This window comes from Bubalus kerabau, chromosome 8 (genome assembly GCF_029407905.1).
Source record: "Bubalus kerabau isolate K-KA32 ecotype Philippines breed swamp buffalo chromosome 8, PCC_UOA_SB_1v2, whole genome shotgun sequence".
Lineage (NCBI taxonomy): Eukaryota > Metazoa > Chordata > Mammalia > Artiodactyla > Bovidae > Bubalus > Bubalus kerabau.
The window spans coordinates 54,918,042-54,935,290 of record NC_073631.1 but is presented as its reverse complement, the minus strand read 5'-3'; the positions used below and the strand labels follow the sequence as shown (position 1 = coordinate 54,935,290).

General features: G+C 40.4%; 1 protein-coding gene across 5 annotated transcripts in view; it reads left to right on the top strand.

The window, feature by feature from the left end:
* Positions 1 to 2,507: 2,507 nt before the first annotated feature.
* Positions 2,508 to 17,249, top strand: part of MET (MET proto-oncogene, receptor tyrosine kinase) — a 149,317-nt gene continuing 134,575 nt past the window's right edge. For 3 of the 5 annotated variants that reach the window (XR_008717826.1, XM_055590305.1, XM_055590306.1), the window contains exon 1: positions 2,509 to 3,083. The gene's annotated coding sequence lies outside the window, so the exon portion shown is untranslated. Of the gene's footprint in view, positions 3,084 to 17,249 lie in introns of all 5 variants that reach the window. The other 2 variants (XR_008717827.1, XR_008717828.1) reach the window with 2 other exon arrangements.

Sequence of the window (17,249 nt, the reverse complement as noted above, 5' to 3'; positions counted from 1 at the left end):
CAAACTCTTGAACTACTATGCCAAACTCAGTCTTGAAGATGTCTTTCTTCCTATTTGAGGGGTATATCAGTTTTGAATGCTTCTGGCCCCAGGTGACAGAAACCCTGGCTAACAGTGCCTGGAACAAGTATTTTTCCCACAAAATTAGACATCTGGAAGCAGGTGTCAACTGGCATTGGTGCTACAGCTCTGCAATGTCAGAGTCAACTTCTCTCCCCATTGCTAGCTCTCTGCTGAGAGAGAGCTATTTATAATTGTATTATAAATACATTTAAAAAGTAAGAAGTGAGAAGGCAGCGCCCAAGTTTACCACATCCTTATAATGAGAAAACTGAAGTCTTGCCCAGAGGTCTCCAACAGAATTCAGCTTAACCTCCTTGCCAGAATGATATCACATAGTCATGTCTGCTAGCAAAGGAGTTTGGGAAAGCAAGCATTTCTCCTTTCCAGCACTAACAGTGGAGGCAAGCAAGGGAATATCTGGTTAGAAACAGGTGCTGGTCAAGCCAGCCAGCAGCACCAGCCGCAGGAGTTTGGTTTGGTTCAGAAAATACCAACAGAACTTCGTCATACAGTGTGTCACCCATGCCACAGACCCAAGGAAAATTAAATAGCAACAATTAGAGTTTGCCATAAACCCAAAATGGAATTGTAGAATTCCTATTGCACTTTTAAAGTGTCTGCTTCTATCGAAATCCTTCTTCTAACCCTTTTTCTGATCAAATTTGTATAGGAGTGTGCAAAACTGATTATTTGATTTTCACACACTCATACTTTTGTCGTGTTATTCTTAGTTATGCTATTTTTATAAAATGTTTTCTCCTTATTTATGGTTAATAAATCAAAATGATAATTTTTAATCCAGTTTCAAAATTGTATCGAAATTTGTTAGTAACTAGAAACTAGGAAACTTCAGGGATGAAAATATAGATTATTTGGATTTATAATCTATTTCATTATCCAGTTTGCAATGCTTTTGCTGGGTCTTTCTACCACTTAAATTGTAATTTTTTTTCTATTTTTATCATGGCACACAAACTCAGAAAACCTGTTACAGGAACTACATAATACCATCTAAAAACCCAGTTAACATATTGCTATGGAAACCAGGAAATAGAAAAATAGAAACAGCACTCTAATCATTCCTTTGGACAGCTATGGCTAGTTGTGTGTGTGTGTAAATTCATTAATTTATTCTTTTATTGAAAGTTTGTACTGAACCTAAATATATAATTCACCTGTCCACAAATAGGACCAGCGCCCTTCAACTAGTAAATTAGCATTTTAATATGATTATTTTAATGTGAAGTAGTCGTTGTTAAATTGTGTCATGTGATATCAGGAAATCTTAAGTAGAACTGGGTTGTTTAGGTGGCCTTGCCAGCCTGCAGTCTCTTGGCACGGTGTGAAAAACACCTGGCTGGGACTTGAGAGCCTGCTTCTAATCTCTCCTCTTTAACTAACCAGCTGGGCGAGGCTCTTAGGAATTCTTAGGTTCTTGGTTTCCTCATCTGGAAATGGTTCCATGCCGGGCTCTAGTATTACCTAAAATAACAAGAACTTTCCTTTTCCACAAAATTGGGGACTCATGAGGTAAATCACTTTTGAGGGTTGAAAGTGCTCTGTGTAGTGCCTGCCTCATAAGAAGCTCTCAGGAAAACGATAAGTGTGCGAACTATATTTTTCTGTTTTTAATTCTGTGGTAAATAATTCCTGAACCTGCACAGTAAATGCTGTTTTGTTCCTTGACTCTCATTAACTAACAGCCGCCATTATCTGACCAGCCCTTGAGAGAGTTGGAAAGGAGAACTGCTCAGTCCTTACAGGCAAGGCTGTAACTTTCTTAAGTTTTATATTCAAACGTGAGATTTTTTAAAAAAGCTACCTTAACACAAAAATAATCCACCAAGCCCTCAACCCCCCTTCTTAACATCGTGATTTCCACATTTAAGAATTAAACTTTTGTTCTGTTGTGTTGTTTGCCTAGTTATTTTATCAGCCTATTTCCTGCTATGAAGGGGGGGGTAAAAGGGTGGGGTGGGGGGGGGCTAAAGAAGCAAGTTTCCTCAGGGTTAAACTCCTGTTGTTCCTCCCTTCAGAAATCCGAGTTATCATAGTAGGGGATAATCACTGCATTAATGAAACCATTGGGACAATTTGTCCATCCACTCCTATCTCATCTGACAAAGAATTCCCTGTTTGTGTGATGCCCAAATCTCCGCGTCCCCGGGTCAGCGCTCCGCGGCTAACGGAGATGAAACGCGGGAAAAGCTCTTTAGAGCAGAGCCTCGCGCTTTCGCGCCGGTAGCGCGGGGGTGCGCGCCTCGTGCGCGTTGTGTGCGCGCCTAGTGCTCTCGGTGCTTCAGGGCCGCTAGCCACACGGGCACCAGGAGGGGGAGACTCGCTGCCGCTTATCGTCAGGCTGTGCTAACTTCAAACTGCCCGAGCTGAGGCGGGGGAGAGTGCGAGCGGCCAGGGCGAGAAAACTACTCCACCTAGAAAGTTTCACCTTGTCGTGGGCGGGGGAGGGGCGGGAGGAAACGCGACCCCCCGCGGGGCCCGGCGCGGCGCGCGGGCGGCAGGAAGGGCGGGGGCCGATTTCCCCCTCAGGGTGTTGCCAGTCCCCACCTCAGCGGTCCTGGGACCTGTGGACGAGGTGGACGGACCTCACGTGAGACGGGCGGACACGTGCAGGGGCGGGCGGGCGAAAGCCCGAGTCTGTTCTCCTGGCCGTGCCTCCTCCTGGACGTGCCCGGGCTGCCCCGGGCCGCGCGCGCCGGTGCCCGGCTGAGTCACTGGCCGGGCAGCGCGAGGGTGGGAAGGGGCGGAGGGAGAGCGGGGCGGAGGGAGGACGCAGCCGGAGGGCGGACTAGTGCGCGGCTGGGCCCGGCCGCAGGTGACCCGGAGGCTCTCGCCGCCCGCGGCCCCCCGAGCGCTTTGTGACCAGATGCGGAGTCCAGCGGAGGGCGGGAGCCAAATGCGGGACGACAGCTGACTTGCTGCGAGGAGGCAGGGAGGCGCGGAGCGCGCGGGTGGTCCCTGCGCGCTTGACTTCTCCTCCGCCGGTTCCTGGGTGCCGCAAGGTAAAACTCCAGCCCGCTTCTGCTTTTCCACCCCCACCCCTGGCCCCGGCCGTTCTGCTCTTTGTTCCCCCGGAGACCTGACTGGTGTTCAGGAGGGCAAGATCAGAAAGGTGAGAGTTCAGGGGCTTCAGAAACTGAACGGTTGTGGCCCCAGAGGCTAGGTCGAAACTACAACGGGGCTTTTCGTTTTAGGGAGTTGCTTCTGACAGCCACCTGTGTGACTCAGGAGAGAGGGGCGCTGGGGTAGGAGATGGTGTGTGACTGTTACTGCCCGCAAGTTCCAAGGCTGTGATCTGACTCAGCCTTTACAAAAGGGATCGAGTCACCCTGTCGTAGGGCGATGTGACCACAAAGGAGCAAGCAAGCAGTTTTCTAGTTTCCATCCTTGCTTTATGCCTATTACGTGGGGCAGCTTCCAAGGGGCAGGTGTTTCTGTGAGGGGCTGAATTTTTAATTTCTGGCAAATACACAGGTCTTGTGATCCATCATTTTCAATCTTTCTTTCTCTCTTTGCTGGGGCTCTGTGGAGGACATCTATCTTATTAGGTGAAATAGATTATAACCAGAGGTCTGGTGTACTGCTACTGATCCAATAATTAAACCAGAAACGAAGGTATTTTCACACACTACTGCCAATGCAGAATTTACTCCAAAGTATGGTTTCACATTTCATACCTTTTATGTTTTAAAAGAGCCATTTACTAATTTGGCAGTTGGAGAGAGTTCCTGTGGCTCATGCATGAATAGTCGCCCAGTGTGTTTTACCTTATCACAGTTTTATATTCAAAGGAGCCCTGAGCAGAATGAAATATTGTCAACTCTCTTAGGCAAAATAATCAGGCTCCTTTAATTGCCAAGCTAAGACGGTCGATGAATCTGAGAGGATTGTAAAAATTGACGTTGGAGAAAATATAGAGTATCTGGACCCTCTCCTGAATTTTAAGAACAGTGTTCACATTTTGTAGAGTTGGGTGGAGACTTATTCTGTCATTTCCATCAACCAGACACATGCACATTGCCATGCAAATGGATTCAGAGATATTATTTTCCTTTACAGCTAAACTATTATAGCTGACTAATGAATTTTTTCTGCATGAGGATGATCTGAAAATGATGTACATCATGTTTCTGTGTGCTTCTAGGATATAAATTGTGCTTTTATGTAAACTGTAAATGGTGCTTGGATTATTTACAGGTACATAGCTTTTCTTTCTAGGTTTAAGCTTATTGGGTTTTGTTTTAACATGTAATCTTCCCTAATGGAACAAAAAGTGAGGGGCTTTGGTTCCAGTTGTAGACTGCAAGTCTGTGATGTATTCAGTGTTAACTCTTTCTGAACTGCTGAATAATACAAGTAAGATTTACGTCACTCATAAGAAATTTTTTAGTACCAAAACTGTGGCTAATTCCTTGTAAAATTTACTGGTGTTTTAAAAATTCTGTTCAGGCCTGGTTTCAGACTTTACAGTGCATACGCCTATAATTATTACCTAAATATATTTTGATTTTTAACATGGTATAATTTATAACATTTAGAAGATGATCTGCTGACTACTGCTTTTTCAAAGATTGCCTTGTTCTTAATACATCACAATAGAGGTTTACATTAAATGTACTCTATGTCCCTTCAGAATTAGTGGATGAGGGTTTTCTGAATGATGAAGATGTATTAGATTAAACCACAGCCAGTCAGTATGAAAGTTCATAAGTAGTATTTTCATAACTTTTAAACCTACAGTAGAATAAAAATGATACTTTTGTAAGCAGGAGAAAACCCCTTATAAATTCATGTTAAGACTACAACCTACTATAATCTTGAAATTCTTTAAAATTTGTTTAAAGGAGGATTAGACTAAAAAATGCATATCAAAAATCAATTTCCTTAACTGCTGGTAAAAAAAAAAAAAATAGTCCAAAATAACATTAGTCTAATTTGCCTTTTGCACATCTCTGTAATAGCCTGAAGAAACTTTTTCTCAAATATGGTCACCTCACAACAAGGTGAATAATCAAAAGGGCTACCATTCTCTCAGGAGACACACCTTTCTCTGACTGCACCAATACCCTTGGTGACACATTCATGATGACAATTCCCTGCAAATTGAGAGCACCTCCCTCTCTCTGCCGCCTTCCTCCTCATCTGTCCCCTTTGGTTTGGTTAGAGCTGCTTTCAAGTCGTCTGTGCCTCCATATCTCGTGATTTCATGGTTTCTTCTTTACTGTCATTAGGTTCACCAGAATCATCTATGCTTTCCTTTCCCTGTCATCCCCCGTATTTCTCTTGAGCTGCTAATGTTTGTTAATGGAAAACTGAATTTCCTAATTGTGCCACCTTAAAGGGAGAAAATATGTAGACTCAAGTGCCAGGGAATTAATCTCCTTTACCTCACTGGTGTATGTTGAAACTGGTGTCTTTGACACTTAGCCCTCTGGGCAGAGTTTCTCCATGGGCTTTCCTCAGTGTAAAATAATCACTTCTTAGTAATGAATGATGAATATACTGACTAATGTCAATTCAGGATCACTTTGATTTCCTGTTCTTAACAGAGTTGCTGCCAGGCCCACATTTGCCTTAGCAAAAAATAGCTAAGAACTGTAACTTAAACATCATATGTGTTTGGTACTAGAGGAACACTTTTAAAAAGGAAGAAATGAAATATCTGCCCTTGAAGAATTAAATATTCAGAAAAATCAATCACATGCAAAATGGAATCAAGGTCCATAATTGTTAGGGGGATCTCATAACCGAATGACAACCTTAGGAAAAAAATTCTATTATTTAATAGCAAAGAGATCAACCTACTTGCTATTAAGATAATTTTTTTTAAAATCACAAGATTGGAACTTAAAATTTTGAAGCTGCTTCTGAGCATATCATCTTTCTGATACTACAACACCATTAAAAAATAGGCACGGTTGATACCAGTATCTTAACCTCCTCATATTATCGACAAGGCAGCTGTGCATGAGCCTAGCTCACATGCTATTTTCATGGCACCCCACAGCCTCTGCCCGGTCATCAAGGAAGGTTTACTATTTGAACCATTTTCCACTGAGGTGTATGTTGGGATTCTTCAGTTAGTGATAAATGATGACTATAACATTTCTAGTCTCAGGAGTTTTTCTCATCTTTTTTTCCAATTCTCTTTTTCCTTTCTTGTTCTTTTTGTAGTAAAGCAACCAAGAAAGATCTCCATTAATATGTGTGGGGCATTCTCCTATTATCAGATTAGAGCTGTGAGTAATTTTGTAATCTACACTTCTATTAGAAACCCCATTCTCAGATATCTCGTCTGCTGTGTTTAACAGTTTAGTATATTCCCCCTGGGATTTGTTTCAATAAAAACATCCAGTAAAATCTGACCACTTTGTTTTTCAAGGGACAAAATGAAGAATGTGTTTTTATAAGCTGTAAAATGTAATTGAGAGAAAAATCACATGTGTGGCATTTGTAACAGGAGGTGTGAGCATAGTGAAATAAAAAAACAACAGTGAACTAGCCAATCACATACCCAGGTATACATATTTCTTTGTGATTGTGTAAATTTGTGCAAGTATGTGTATACAGGTTACTCCTGTTGTTTTATATTTCTATAAGAAATTCTGTAGCTATAAGGTAATTAGAAATGATATAAAATTTATGAGCCATATAGATTATATAATGGTCCATAGGATTTGAAAAGTATTTTTTCTAATATAACAAAGAATTATTATGAAATTTGACCTGAGCAATTATGAAATATGGTCAAAGAATCACAGGTTCTAGTGAAAGCCAGTTTCTTGTACTCTTAAGAATGTGTTTGAGGGTTTAGGTATTCAGAATAAATTGTTATGCACCTACCAGGCATAATTCTAGACTCTGGCAATGAATGCAGCAAAGAATAAAACAGACAAAAGTCTCTGACTTAATGTTGCTCTGTTTTATATTGAAGAAGGCAAACTAAATAAAATACAGAAATAAAATGTATGTGAGGTGATGATGAGAGCTATAAGGAAACATAGAGAGAGTAGTAAGATAGGAGGGAATGGACTGGTGACTGAAAAATTCAGTAGTGGGTCAGAGAAAGCCTTAATTCAGAGGTGACCTTTGAGCTAGAACCTAAAGGAAATGAAAGAATGAGGCATGTGGATATCTGGAGCAGGACCTCTCCTTTGCATTCCTTGAGAGTGTCATTCTCATTTTTTTTTCTCTCTGAAATTGTGCAATGCACAGCTGTACATGGACTCCCTGGTCATTTATGGGAAGTACTGGGACAGTGCCTGCCATACTTCCTTACAGTCTCAAGGGTGAGGTTGAAGGAGAGACCCACATCCCTTGGTTTGAGGACTATGAAAGAAGAGAACCATGATATTTTCTTGCGTTTATTCCCACACCTCATTCTTGATCAGTGATATTGCTCCATTCAGACAATTTCCCTTCTTATTTTCTACACTGTGAGCCTGGCCTAATAGAATTTGATTAGAGTAATACTAAACAGCCTTTGTCACAGATCCCTTTCATAGTATAAATCTGGAGGCAGCAAAGGAGACAGTTGCTGATGGTTTACAACTTCTGTCTGCTATGTACTTCTTTTCTTGCTTCTCTGTCCTTCCTTTTCCCTTTCCAGTGTTAAATCAGTATATTGAATTTTCTTCTTTTCTTCTTTCCCACTTAAGTTTTGTCTATATCCTCTATAAAGATTTGTAAACAGGTAACCGAAATGAATAAAACTAACCCTTTTACTGCTAAGTTGCTTCAGTCGTGTCCGACTCTGTGCAATGCCATAGAGGGCAGCTCACCAGGCTCCCCCGTCCCTGGGATTCTCCAGGCAAGAACACTGGAGTGGGTTGCCATTGCCTTCTCCAATGCATGAAAGTGAAAAGTGAAAGTGAAGTTGCTCAGTCGTGTCTGACTCTTAGCAACCCCATGGACTGCAGCCTACCAGGCTCCTCCGTCCATGGGATTTTCCAGGCATGAGTACTGGAGTGGGGTGCCATTGCCTTCTCCAACCCTTTTACTAGGGAACAACAATTTGCTCAGAAAAAGCCCTAGCAAAGCAATGCTCAAAATTCTTCAAGCTAGGCTTCAACAGTATGTGAACCATGAACGTCCAGATGTTCAAGCTGGATTTAGAAGAGGCAGAGGAACCAGAGATCAAATTGCCAACATCCGTTGGATCATAGAAAAAGCAAGAGAGTTCCAGAAAAACATCTGCTGCTGCTGTTAAGTCGCTTCAGTTGTGTCTGACTCTGTGTGACTCCATAGATGGCAGCCCACCAGGCTCCCTGGTTCCTGGGATTTTCCAGGCAAGAACACTGGAGTGGGTTGCCATTTCCTTCTCCTTTATTGACTATGCCAAAGCCTTTGACTATGTGGATCACATCAAACTGTGGAAAATTCTTCAAGAGATGGGAAATTCTTCAGACCACCTGTCCTGCCTCCTGAGAAATCTGTATGCAGGTCAAGAAGCAACAGTTAGAACTGGACATGGAACAACAGACTGATTCCAAATCAGGAAAGGAGTATGTCAAGGCTGTATATTGTCACCCTGCTTATTTAACTTATATGCAGAGTACATCATGAGAAATGTTGGACTGGAAGAACCACAACCTGGAATCAAGATTGCTGGGAGAAATATCAATAACCTCAGAAATGCAGATGACACCACCCTTATGGCAGAAAGCAAAGAAGAACTAAAGAACCTCTTGATGAAAGTGAAAGAGGAGAGTGAAAAAGTTTAAAACTCAACATTCAGAAAACTAAGATCATGGCACGTGTTCCTGTCACTTCATGGCAGATAGGTGGGGAAACAGTGGAAACAGTGAGAGACGATTTTGGGGGGCTCCAAATCACTACAGATGGCGACTGCAGCCATGAAATTGAAATACACTTGCTCCTTGGAAGAAAAGTTATGACCAACCTAGACAGCATATTAAAAAACAATCATTACTTTGCCAACAGAGGTCCGTCTAGTCAAAGCTATGGTTTTTCCAGTAGTCATGTATGGATGTGAGAGTTGGACTATAAAGAAAGCTGAGCACCAAAGAATTGATGCTTTTGAACTGTGGTGTTGGAGAAGACTCTTGAGAGTCCCTTGGACTGCAAGGAAATCCAACTAGTCCATCCTAAAGGAAATCAGCCCTGAATATTCAATGGAAGGACTGATGCTGAAGCTGAAACTCCAATACTTTGGCCACCTGATGTGAAGAACTGACTCATTTAAAAGACCCTGATGCTGGGAAAGATTGAGGGCAGGAGGAGAAGGGGACAACAGAGGATGAGATGGTTGGATAGCATCACCACTCAATGGACATGAGTTTGAGTAAACTCTGGGAGTTGGTGACAGACAGGGAGGCCTGGCGTGCTGCAGTCTATGGGGTCTCCGTCAGACACGACTGAGCAACTGAACTGAAGAGGGGGCAGCCACTGCTTGGCATCATCAGAGTTGCTGTGAGGCTCAGTGAGTGGCATGGGACCATGTGATGTCTTTCAGAATTTTTAAACCTAGAAATCTCTCAATTTAAAAATGTTGACTCAATATCTTTAAAATTGTGCAGCCTAGAGAGCCAAAGTGTTTGCAGGCCAGATTTAATTCCTGGTAGTCTCACTTGTGTTCTTGGCCACAACTCTGCATGCCAAGTGGTCCCACTTGGTGTTAGCTTCAGATACTGTTTAATTCAGCAGCTATTGCTGCTGCTGCTAAGTCGCTTCAGTCGTGTCCAACTCTGTGCAACCCCATAGATGGCAGCCTACCAGGCTCCCCCGTCCCTGGGATTCTCCAGGCAAGAACACTGGAGTGGGTTGCCATTTCCTTCTCCAATGCATGAAAGTGAAAAGTGAAAGTGAAGTCACTCAGTCATGTCTGACTCTCAGCGATCCCATGGACTGCAGCCTACCAGGCTCCTCCGTCCATGGGACTCTCCAAGCAAGAGTACTGGAGTGGGGTGCCGTTGCCTTCTCCGTCAGCAGCATGCGTGGCCAAAGAACCCCAGACAGCTCTGTAAAGTACTTTATCTTTAGAGGTCTCAGGCTTTTTACCTCACTGGAAAATTGGCTTAGCAATTTTAAAAAGAGATATTCCCTAATTCATCATCTATATTGGCACATACTTATTTTCCTAAACTCATCAACCCACATACTTTCTATCAAACTATGTATATTCTGAACTAAAGAGTAGTATAGTTATTTCATTCTTAAACTACAGCATTTTTTTAAAATCTAAATTCATTATAACTTTATATGTATATTTCACATTTTATTTCCAAGTTCTCATTCAGAATAAACTCTGTTTGGAATACTGGTGCTTTCTTTGTTCTGTTTTTTACGATCTGTCTAACTTCACCAGTTGTTATTCCTCTACTACTGAAATTCAAAACGTGCACTGTGCTGGTTTCGAGTGCCTTTTAAAAGCCCTCCTATTTTTGCAAACCTATTTTTTCCAAAGGAATAAAAGCTCATAGCTTGTGCACTGACTTGTTTCCTTTAATCCTAAAAACTCAGTGAAATACCCAGGCTAGCGGCCTTCCGGAAGGCTATTGTGTTAGAACGGAAGATTATGTACTGTATTTCTTCCTACTATTTTAAATGCAAATATAATAATATATCATGAAGCTGTGTACATATTAAGATCAGTGGCCTTTTCCTGTTTTTAAATGATCTCTTGTTCCTTGGTAGTTGGAAATCTGAATCTAGCACCTAGAATCTTGGGTCCAATTTTAAAGTGGTATGTAAAAGAAAGAATTGACTTGGAGAAATTCAAATGTACTTCAATTGTTCAATAAGATTATGGGATTTTTCTGGTTTTTAATATTTTCTTGAGAATATCAAGAGCATTCAGAGCTAGAGATTTGAAATAATGTGTCATTACAAAGCATAGAGTGGTGGTGTAAATTTGTTTAGCAGAAGGTAGGTTGTCTCCTTTGAGCCCTAATCATGTGGGAAAGTAAAACCTAGCCAAGTTTTAGGTCCATAAGATAACTCAGAATATCTTTAAAAATAAATTTTGGCTTTTCTCAGGAGTAAAATATGTTTAAACCAGCATTTTGGCTCTTAAAATTTAAACCTAGGGATATTTTAAAGGAAATTTAATCCCTGTGTTTTTGATTCACTAAATCCTAAATCATTACCCATAAACTGTATGTCTCTCTAAGCTCTTTGATGTCTAAGAAATCTTTGAAATAATGTAAGCCCCCTTTTGTTCCAGAAAAATAGGAAGTTGGTTTTTGTTAAGGGTCAGTAAACAGCATCTTCAAAAATCTGAGTTAGGTCTAAAATCCTGCAACCATGACAAAATGGATGTTTGAATGAGTACTAATGCATTTTTCTGATGCAATGTGGAAAATGTAAGTGCTTTTAAAGACCTTGCTTACTATTGGTATTCCATTGTAATCCTTACTAACCCCAAGGAAATTGTTTTGGAACAACTCCTCTTTTTTTTATTGTAATATAAAGTCCAAATGTTTATCATTTTATCCTGGCACACAGTAGGTGCTCAGTAAATATTTTGTTAAATGTTAAGTGAATGACTTCTGCCCAGAACCTTCCAGCTAATGTCAATCTTTTTATTCAGTATCAATATCCATCTGTCATATCTTGGAATGAGATCTATTCTGAGTCAGTGACCTGATTCAACAAATTTTAAAAATAACCATTTAACTAAACATATGACACTTATTGAAATTCATTCTGTACCATGAAGAAACAGTCTTACAAAGAGTGCTGAAAATAGGAAGGAATTTCTAGGCTAATTTGATTAAATATTCAGTTGTTAACATATGCTTTCTAAAAATTGATTTTTTTCCCCCTTTTACTGTTCCTGCCATCCTTCTATCCACCTTGACATGCTTACTGGTTGAAAGCTTTGCACAGAAAAGGGCAGGTCATTTGTATCTGTAAGCAAGAGCAGCAAGTTCAAACAGGCTTGGAAAACGTAATGCTATAATCATAAGTTGCCATAATATAAGAGGGGAGAGGAGTACTCCACAATAATAGTGGTGTTTAGTTTTGCTCCAAATTGTACAGGTGTCACATCTTTGAACTCTATTGTGTGGGGGGGAAAATACTTTCTTACTGTAGTTAGATTTCCTGTTTATGAGTGTGTATTTTCTGGTAACTAGACTTCCCATATAGACTTGGAATAAGCATGTAGCTTTAAGTGCAATTGAAATGTACATGATTAGAGTATTGAAGGCTATGGAGACGGTAATTTCTCTCCAAAAGAAAAAAAGTGGTATTTGGATGAAGGCATAGAACTAAATCATGGTCATTGACATTCTTCTTGATACCACGTTGTGAATTTCTAACAACTCATCACATTTTGTCCCCAGAAAAGTTTTCCTGGTCAAAAGTGTGTTGTTTCTTATGACATTGGGGTGCCAGAATTTGATCTGTTGTTTTTTTAAAAAAATATATTTTGGTGGGGACAAAAAGGAAATCTGTGCTATTATGGTCTTGAATTGGAGGCTTTTTTAGGTGAATCTGAAAGTTTGCTGACTACATATATTATCATTAAACTTGTTTTGAAATTTGTTTGTAGATAACAGTGTATAAGGAGTAACTTATTTGTATGGTTTTGACATTCTTAATTTCTATTTCAGTGGTTGACCAAACCATCAGTAATAATTATATATTCATGTGTTTGTACACATTCTCATTTAGGGGATTTTTTAAACTCTAAAGGTCTCACAGCCTGGTAAATGAGCAGTCAAATGCTTCTGTATTTGTACATTTGGAAAATGTGATTCAATTTAAGACATTTTTGCAATAACTCTCATGCTGCAAGTATAGGAAATAGATAATGAAGGAGAAGACCTGCAAGTTTTGCCAGGGCTTTGGGTCAGCAAGGTTAAAGGAAGGGAGAGGTGGGTGGATACGCTTAAGGGTCATGGATTTGGGTGCATTGCAAGTCATGGACTGTCCCAATAGGAGTCAGGCTGCGACCTTCTGAATAGGAAAAAAGTTGGTCAAAACTGTGTTTGGAATTAAGGGAAGCTCACAGGAAAATGGTAGGCGTATGATAAGCAAGGTCGAAACCCTCCAACTCTGTCACATGTGGTTTGATTCTGGGAGAAACGATAGACTATCATCTAGCCATTTCTAAATCAAGCCTCTTAGTCTATCCTACTGTTAGCTACCAGTAAGAATAACAGGAATATGTAGCAGAAAAAGAAAGAACTTTGATTCTGCATGTCAGAGGCATGTCCTGTGCACTCTTTTAGCTACTCAAGAACACTGTAATGAAATTCTGAGTTCTCAGAACAAATTAAAGAGTATTAAAAGAAAAACCAAACTTACAAATGTTTTATACCATTTTCAATGACTAAAATTTTCTAGCATATCAGGGTATTGTAATGCATCCATTACTGTTAGAAGCAAAAGTTATGGCCCTTAAAACTGTGGTGGTTGGTGGTTTAGTCACTAAGTCGTGTCCAACTCTTGCAGCCCCATGTACTGTAGCCTGCCAGCCTCCTCTGTCCACAGGATTCTCCAGGCAAGAATATTGGAGTGGGTTGCTCTTTCATTCTCTAGGGGACCTTCCAACCCAGGAATCAAACCCAGGTCTCCTGCATTGCAGGCAGATTCTTTACCCACTGAGCTATGAGGGAAGTGTATCAAGGTATTGTAATGCATCTATTACTGTTAGAATCAAGAGTTATAGCCCTTAAAACTATATCCATAGTTACTTTTAGATTTGGGATATCATCTGCAGTGGACATATATTAACTTTTCTTGCAAATATTATTTTGAGACCATTTCTTTGGGTTTCAATTGCACAGAATTCATGCTGGAGTATGTGTAAGAATTGTACTTCTCATGTTCTAAACTTCGTTGTCTAAGAGTTGAGGAAAGCTTCTCTCAAGAGCTGCCTTCACTTCCCGTCTTTATGCTCCTCTGGGAGTCTTGCTGCTGCTAAGTCGCTTCAATCGTGTCCGACTCTGTGCGACCCCATAGATGGCAGCCCACGAGGCTCCCCCGTCCTTGGGATTCTCCAGGCAAGAACACTGGAGTGGGTTGCCATTTCCTTCTCCAATGCGTGAAAGTGAAAAGTGAAAGTGAAGTCGCTCAGTCGTGTCCAACTCTTAGCGACCCCATGGACTGCAGCCTACCAGGCTCAGCCATCCATGGGATTTTCTAGGCAAGAGTACTGGAGTGGGGTTTCATTTGATTCTGGCTTCACATTCAGGCAGAATCCCTCCAACACTGTCCAAAGTGAGCCTGTGACCTGACTACTATCTAGTTAAGATAGACAGCAGACAGAGAATCATTTAGGGCCTATATGAAACTCTGGACCTAAAATATCACCCTAGCTCGTTTTTTAATTGATTGTAAAAGTATACAATAAATATTTTAAGTTCTGTCACTTTATTTATATATAAAGAAGCAGCCAAAGCAAAAGTTGTTGACAGAAGGAAATGTTCTAACAGATATGAAGGTGGTTTTTGGACTTTTTAAAGTTCACTCATAGTTCAGTTGGTGAAGAATCTGCCTGCAGTGCAGGAGACCCTGGTTGGATTCCTGGGTTGGGAAGATGTGCTGGAGAAGGGATAGGCTACCCACTCCAGTATTCTTGGGCTTCCCTTGTGGCTCAGCTGGTAAAGAATCCTCCTGGAATGCGGGAGACATGGGTTTGATTCCTGGGCTGGGAAGATCCCCTGGAGAAAGGAAAAGCTACCCACTCCAGTATTCTGGCCTGGAGAATTCCATGGACTGTATAGTCCATGAGGTCACAAAGAGTTGGACACAACTGAAAGATTATCACTTTCACTTTCTGTCATATCAGAATTAAGATACTTCTAAATTTATCAGTCTCACTATCACATTTGGATTATTCATTGAAATCTGTAAAGCAAGGTTCAATGATTTTAAACATTCTTCTGGTTTTCAAATAGCTTACAAAAAAAAAAAAAAAAACCTGTTCTTTAAATCACTAGAAAAGTGCAGATATAACCCTGGACAGTTTCACTAATGGCAATGAAAGGTGACAGTCCTAGAATCTATGTCATAACTTGATTAATTGCTTTGCAAATGTTATTAAGAATTCTGAATGAATAATGAGATTGGTGTTTAGTATCAAGGCTCCCTCACAATTCCTAAACGGGTTTTAATTTTCAGAGTTAAATAATCATTATATCTAATTCATTTCTTTAATATCTTTAGACTGTTGATTTTATTGAGAAGAGAACAGAGTATCAATTTCAATATGTTTTTCTTTTCCCTGATGTTATTCCTTATAGATTTCAATAATAATGGTTTTGAAATAAAAACAGTCCAATTCTGGCATTTCCTCTTAATAAAGGTTCATAGATCTGATGGATTATATAAACATGACAAGGAATTCACTACAAAGATTATGATTATGGGAGCATTTAATTCTCAAATCTGCCTTGCTGCCTGTTTAGATACTCAGTAAAAATGAGCATTGTGCATTAGGATAAATGTTACCTTGAGAACTTTTATTTTTGCTTTGGTCGTTGCTCATTTTGACCAGTCTATAGCACCTGCTTCTCTTACCAGCATATCTGTTTACTTGTCTGTAGTCTCATTTTTACCTCTTGCCACCACAGTGATTGGGCTTCCCTGGTGGCTCATCTGGTAAAGAATCTGCATGCAATGCAGGAGATCTGGGTTCGATCCCTGGGTTAGGAAGATCCCCTGGATAAGGGAACGGTTACCTACTTCAGTATTCTAGCCTGGAGAATTCCATGAACAGTATAGTCCATGGGGTCACAAAGAATTGGACACGACTGAGTAACTTTCACTAGTGGCTACAAGCTTCCATTATTCCCTCAAGTTCTTGAATCTCTTTGGCTCCCCTTCTCAGTATAGTATCTTCACTTATAACTTAAAGAGTAAATAGAATCCTAAATGATTTGCATGTCACCCATTATTACCTCCTTGCTTCTGTGTGAGATGATGAAATGGTCTTTTCAACTTATGGTCTTGATATCGTTCTTCCCCACATCTTTAAGCACCTTGCTCCATCTGTTCCACCTTCCCTACCAACCCCTCTCATCTTTAAAGCCTCTATCACCATTTTTCACTCAGCCCTTACTCAACTTGCTTCTTCTAGGAAGAAAGAATACACATATGTCACACACCTGATAAGATCCGTAATATACAGTTACCTTAAGTATTCACTCCTATTTCTGCCTTATTCTTTAAAGAATTTCTGAAAATCTCTAAGTGAAAGTTAAAGTGAAGTCGCTCAGTTGTGTCCAACTCTTTGGGACCCCATGGCCTGTAGCCTACCAGGCTTCTTGGTCCATGGGATTTTCCAGGCAAGAATACTGGAGTGGCTTACCATTTCCTTCTCCAGGAGATCTTCCTGACCCAGGGGTTGAACCCAGGACTCCCGCATTGTAGGCAGACGCTTTACCATCTCATTTTTTTCTACTGCCATTCATTTTTTAACTCATTCAACTCAAGCAGTTTGTTCCCTGCACTCAAGAAAGTATCCTCTAAACACTGGAAACCTCATTGCCAAATCTGACAGATAGTTCTTTTATACCATTTGACCCTTCTATGAGATCTGATACTATAAACCTTGCTTTTCTTTTCTTGAAATTTCTCTTCAAGCTTCTGAAATGCCACGCAAACCTTTTTTTTTTTTTTTTTTGCCTTTAGATATAAAGTTTAGATTCTAGTCCTCTTCAGGGTTTCATCTGAATCCCTCCTTTCTCTTACTGAACATGTTCATAGGTGATATCACTTACCTCCATGACCTCAAGTACTCTCATGGGTCATTTCTGACTCCCTCTTTTCTTCTGACCACTATGCCCATGTTGTTAACCACCTTAAAGACACTGCGACTTGAATGACAAACAGATACCTCAGTTATTAACTGAAGTATTATTTTTGCCCCAAAACTCTTCTCTGCCTATTTTCCTTACCTTTGATTATTACATACAAGATAGACATTGTATAGTCATCTTTGACTTCTCATCTCCTTTATCGTCAAAATCCATGTTGAATCACTGTCACATAAATTTCTAATTTAGTCCTTTTTTTCTGTCCTGTCCATATTGCCAGGGTCTTTGTTCAGGGTCATTCTTTCATTTATTAATTTATTCCATTATCTATTCTTCAACAAATTCTTATCAAGTGCTATGAATGACTCTATCTGCTGTGCTTTCAGTTATGTCAGGCTCTTTGCAACATTATGGACTGTAGCCCACCAGGCTCCTCTG